The sequence below is a fragment of the Symphalangus syndactylus genome, chromosome 10 (assembly GCF_028878055.3).
Source record: "Symphalangus syndactylus isolate Jambi chromosome 10, NHGRI_mSymSyn1-v2.1_pri, whole genome shotgun sequence".
In the NCBI taxonomy this organism is placed as follows: domain Eukaryota; kingdom Metazoa; phylum Chordata; class Mammalia; order Primates; family Hylobatidae; genus Symphalangus; species Symphalangus syndactylus.
This window is the reverse complement of record NC_072432.2, coordinates 106,317,121-106,322,574: the sequence shown is the minus strand read 5'-3', so window position 1 is coordinate 106,322,574 and position 5,454 is coordinate 106,317,121. Positions and strand designations below refer to the sequence as shown.

General features: G+C 41.7%; 1 pseudogene; it reads left to right on the top strand.

Annotated features, from left to right (window-relative positions):
* Positions 1–5,107: 5,107 nt before the first annotated feature.
* LOC129492456 (uncharacterized) lies at positions 5,108–5,184 on the top strand (annotated as a pseudogene).
* The last annotated feature ends 270 nt before the right edge of the window (positions 5,185–5,454 follow it).

Here is a 5,454-nt window from a genome sequence, read left to right as displayed (position 1 = left end):
TGTTGCCATTGCTTTTGGTGTTTTAGACATGAAGTCCTTGCCCATTCCTATGTCCTGAATGGTGTTGCCTAGGTTTTCTTCTAGGGTTTTTATGGTTTTAGGTCTAACCTGTAAGTCTTTAACCCATCTTGAATTAATTTTTGTATAAGGTGTCAGGAAGGGATCCAGTTTCAACTTTCTACATATGGCTAGCCAGTTTTCCCAGCACCATTTATTAAATAGGGAATCCTTTCCCCATTGCTTGTTTTTGTCAGGTTTGTCAAAGATCAGATAGTTGTAGATATGTGGCATTATTTCTGAGGGCTCTGTTCTTTTCCATTGGTCTATATCTCTGTTTTGGTACCAGTACCATGCTGTTTTGGTTACTGTAGCCTTGTAGTATAGTTTGAAGTCAGGTAGCATGATGCCTCCAGCTTTGTTCTTTTGGCTTAGGATTGACTTGGCAATGCAGCTCTTTTTTGGTTCCATATGAACTTTAAAGTGGGCCATAGAAATTATAATCCCTCTTCCCCAAGGTGGTTCATAGAAACCAGGACTCCTTTTCCCCAATGCCAGCCATAAAACCTAAAAATATTACTCTAATTTTCTCTCTGTTTTTCTGTGTAAAAACTGGCCACATAGCCAGGCATGGTGGCACGTGCCTGTAGTCCCAGCTACTCGGGAGGCTGAGGCAGGGGAATCGTTTGAACCCGGGAGGTGGAGGTTGCAGTGAGCCAAGATCACACCACTGCACTCCAGCCTGGTGACAGAGCAAGGCTCCGCCTGAAAAAACAAACAAACAAACAAACAAACAAAAAAAAAAAAAACTGTCCATAGAGAAATTATCTGACTTGCCTTGTTTGACTACAGGTCATGTAACTGCCCAATGTGTTCACCTTGCCTGTGGCCTAGACAGAGCCGATTTATCAAGATTGGAATTACAGTGGAGAAAGAGTAATTCACACAGAGCCAGCTGTGCAGGAGACTGGAGTTTTATGATTATTCAAATAGGTCTCCCTGAGCATTCAGTGGATCAGAGTTTTTAAATATAATTTGGTCGGCAGGGGGTTGCAAAGTGGCGAGTGCTGATTGGTCAGTTTGGAGATGGAATCCTAGAGGCTCGAAGTGAGTTTTTCTTGCTGTTTTCTGTTCCTGGGTGGGATGGCAGAACTGGTTGAGCCAGGTCTGAGTGGTGTCAGCTGATCCATCCAGTGCAGGGTCTGCAAAATATCTCCAGCATTGATCTTAGGTTTCACAATAGTGATGTTATCCCCAGGAGCAATTTGGGGAGGTTCAGACTCTTGGAGCCAGGCTGCATGACCGCTAAGTCAAACCATGAACTGAATTCCTTCCCAAAGTCAGTTCGGCCTATCCCCAGGAGTGAACGACGACAGCTTAAAGGTTAGAAGCAAGACGGAGTCGGTTAGGTCTGATTTCTTTCTGTTGTAGAAAGTAAAAAGTTTCCTCTTCAAAGTTCCCCTTCTTGTTAAAGAATAAATCATTAAGTGTTAGAAAGGGCAGTTTCTTGTAAAGACTTTCTTCAAGCCTCCTTGCTTTGTGCTAATAACTCTTTGTTAAGCCCTGTCCTATGTAACTGTTGGACATGCTCACAAGCATGTTCCAGCTCACAGTCTATGCCCCTTCCTTATTTGGAAATGTTATTGCTTCCTTAAACCTTTTGTAAACAACTTCTTTGTTCTTCCTTGCACTTACCTATTTAGGAAAGTTTTAGGATATTAGCAAATCGCGTATCAGTTTAAGATTGTGAGGTTCAGCTCCAGCCAATGGATGCTGGACACAGCAGTAAGGATGACCCAAATGTACAAGGGATAAATATGTCTGCTTTTCCTTTGTTCAGGTGTGTTCTCACCATTGTTCCATCTGCAATTGAGCACCCTTTCTGCAGAAATTAAAGATTGCCTTGCTGGGAGATCTTTTGTCTCCGTGCTGACTTTTCTTTGCCACACCAATTATTTCTAACAATTTTGGTATTTCTAACAACTGTCATAATTTCCTCAGTTATAATTTTGCATAGGTGGTTTTAGTCATAAGACCCCCATTACAGAGAGGGGCCAGCCCCATAGCCAGAAAAAAGGACTGAATGCTCAGAGAGGCCAAGAAGAATGTAGGCAGACCTTGTTGGGTTTCCCACTCAGTCCATTAGCAGGAGATCTTACCCTTTTTCTCCAACCATAGTTCTACACAGCTGTCCATACTTTTCTGAACCTAAGCATAAAAATGGGCAATTTCCCCGTTATCTTTGGGTCTTCATTCTGTAGGCTCTTGTGTATAACGTTAAATAAATTTGTATGACCTTTCTCTGATTATCTGCCGTATTGTGAGTTGATTTTTCAATGAACTGTCAGAGGGCCAAGCTCTTGATCCCAACAGTATATTTCAGATTTCAATAAATACGTGTTAAATACATGATAGAAAACAATGTTATTTGTCAATAATTAAAATACCAAGATATAAAATTGCCATTTCTTTAAACTTTTGGCTCACACATACCCTTTAGCAGAGATATAGCAGGATGGTTTTAAAAAAAGAAAGAAAGAAAAGAAAGAAATATCAGCTTTATATTCAGGAAATTCTGGCTTTTAATACTCTATATTAAAATCAAGATTCTGTTATTTAAGCCACCCGGTTTGTGTTCCTTTGTTAGAGAAGCCCCAGGAAACTAATATAAAGGGCAAAATAGAGGAAGAGGGAGGGAGAGAAGAAAGACAGCAACGTCAGCCTAGTAAATTGAGTCTCTCTGGAAGAAAAAAGAAAAAAGACATTCACCTAAGGCTAATTTGTTATGGGTTTTTTGTTTTTTGTTTTTGGTGTGGTGGGTTTTTTTTGTTGTTTTTTTGTTTTTTTGTTTTTTTTGAGACAGAGTTTCACTCTTGTTGCCCAGGCTGGAGTGCAAAAGTGCAATCTCGGCTCACTGCAACCTCCACCTCCCAGGTTCAAGCAATTCTCCTGTCTCAGCCTCCTTAGTAGCTGAGTTTACAGGTGCCCACCACTACACCCAGCTAATTTTTGGTATTTGTAGTACAGACGGGGTTTCATCATGTTGGCCAGGCTGGTCTCGAACCCCTGACCTCAGGTGATCCACCTGCCTTGGCTTCCCAAAGTGCTGGGATTACTGGCATGAGCCACCGCACCAGGCCAATTTGTTATGTTAACATAGCCAATATAGCTTCAAGTTTCCTAAAAAACAGTTAATACGTGTTCCTGATATTTAAGTGTTTCTTTCCTGAGGAGGTAATGGATGAGAAACCTTTCCCTACAGTAGTGTTTAAGGGGGTCAACATGGGTCTTCAGCAACATCACTTGTAGTACTTGCTTGAAATTCCCATTTCTGCTTCCACTGAAACTTCCAAATCTGGAGATTCAGAGTCCAGGAGCATGAATTTCTTACCAGCTCCCCAGGGGATTCTTTAAGAAAACCTCTAGCTAGCGGCCTTCTGCTCCCTCTGTTGTCCAAGTTATATGTTTGTAAATTTCACTGGTTGGTTTTATGAGAAATATGTTCCTCCACATTCTACATTTTCCTTTGTGCTAAGAAAGGATCTAGAAACATCTGAAATTCTAACATTGTAATTGAAGCTGTGGATCAAACTGTAGAAATTGTAAATTCATCTGGTTGTTTATTACATCTTAGTTCATTTTGTGTTGCTTAGAATACCTGAAACTGTATAATTTATAAAGAAAAGGAATTTATTTTCTACAGATCAAGAGGCTAAGTCCAAGGTCAAGAGGTTGCATCTAGTGACAGCCTTCTTGCTGGGGACTTCTTTACAGAGACCTGAGGCAGTACGGGATATCACATGGGAAAGGGGCTGAGCATGCTAACATGGCAGCTCAGGTCTCTCTTTCTCTTCTTATAAAGCCACCAGTTCCCCTCCCGTGATAACATAATAATCCATTAACCCATCAGTCCATGGATGGATTATTCCATTCTTGAGGGAGAGCCCTCATGCAATCATGTCTTTTTTTGTTTTCTTTGAGACAGGGTTTCACTCTTGTTGCCCAGGCTGGAGTGCAATGGTGCAATCTCAGCTCAGTGCGATCTCGGCTCACTGCAACCTCCACCTCCCAGGTTCAGACGATTCTCCTGCCTCAGCCTCCTGAGTAGCTGAGATTACAGGCATGAGCCATCTTGCCCAGCTAATTTTGTATTTTTAGTAGAGAGGGGGTTTCACCCTGTTGGTCGGGCTGGTCTTGAACTCCTGACCTCAGGTGATCCTCCCACCTCAGCCCCCCAAGGTGCTGGGATTACTTGTGAGCCACCACGCCCAGAATTCAATCATGTCTTAAAGACCCCGCCTCTCAATACTGTCACACTGGGGATTAAATTTCAATGTGAGTTTTAAAGGGTACATTTAAACCATACCACTATGGGATGTAGGTTGTTTTGATGAGGGACAGTCTCAAAATGGGAGGAAGATTAGAATTATATATAATAATACGAAGAAAAGGCTTATCTATGTATTAACTGGGGAAAGTTTGGCACTTTGGTAGGAGAAAAAAAATTTATTTATTTAATTTTTTTTTTTTTTTTTTTTTTTTTTTTTTTGAGACGGAGTCTCGCTCTATCACCCAGGCTGGAGTGCAGTGGAGCGATCTCGGCTCACTGCAAGCTCCGCCTCCCGGGTTCATGCCATGCTCCTGCCTCAGCCTCTCCAAGTAGCTGGGACTACAGGCACCCGCCACCATGCCCAGCTAATTTTTTTTTTTTTTTTGTATTTTTAGTAGAGACGGGGTTTCACCATGGTCTCGATCTCCTGACCTCGTGATCCGCCCACCTCGGCCTCCCAGAGTGCTGGGATTACAAGCGTGAGCCACCGCGCCTGGCCGGAGAAAAAAATTTATAAAAATGGTCACTATATCCAGATAAATGCCCCTGTCTACAATGAAGATTTAATTATTGTAAATTTTTATGCAGCATCTAAATCCATAAGTCAACAACTTCTAAAAATGTAATGAGAAATAGGTAAAAATATAATTACAGTAAGAGACTGTAGCTTATATTTGAAAATTAATAAAAATAAAAAACAAAGTGTCCTACAGCCAAAAAAACTTTAAAACTCTCTCTGAATTTGTTTCTGAAAAAATTCAAATCAAGTAAAGTAAATAGATCCTTTTGTAGTTCATAAGAGTGATTACTGGGTTTTCACGCTCATGTGTGAGATGTGCCTTTCTTTTTTTTTTGTTTTTGTTTGTTTGTTTGTTGGTTTTTTGAGACAGAGTCTCGCTCCGTCATCCAGGCTGGAGTGCAGTGGCGTGATCTCGGCTCACTGCATCCTCTGCCTCGCGAATTCAAGCATTTCTCTGCCTCAGCCTCCCGAGTAGCTGGGATTACAGGCACCCACCACCATGCCTGGCTAATTTTTTGTATTTTTAGTAGAGATGGGGTTTCACCACCTTGGTCAGGCTGGTCTTGAACTCTTGACCTCGTGATCCACCCACCCCGGCCTCCCGAAG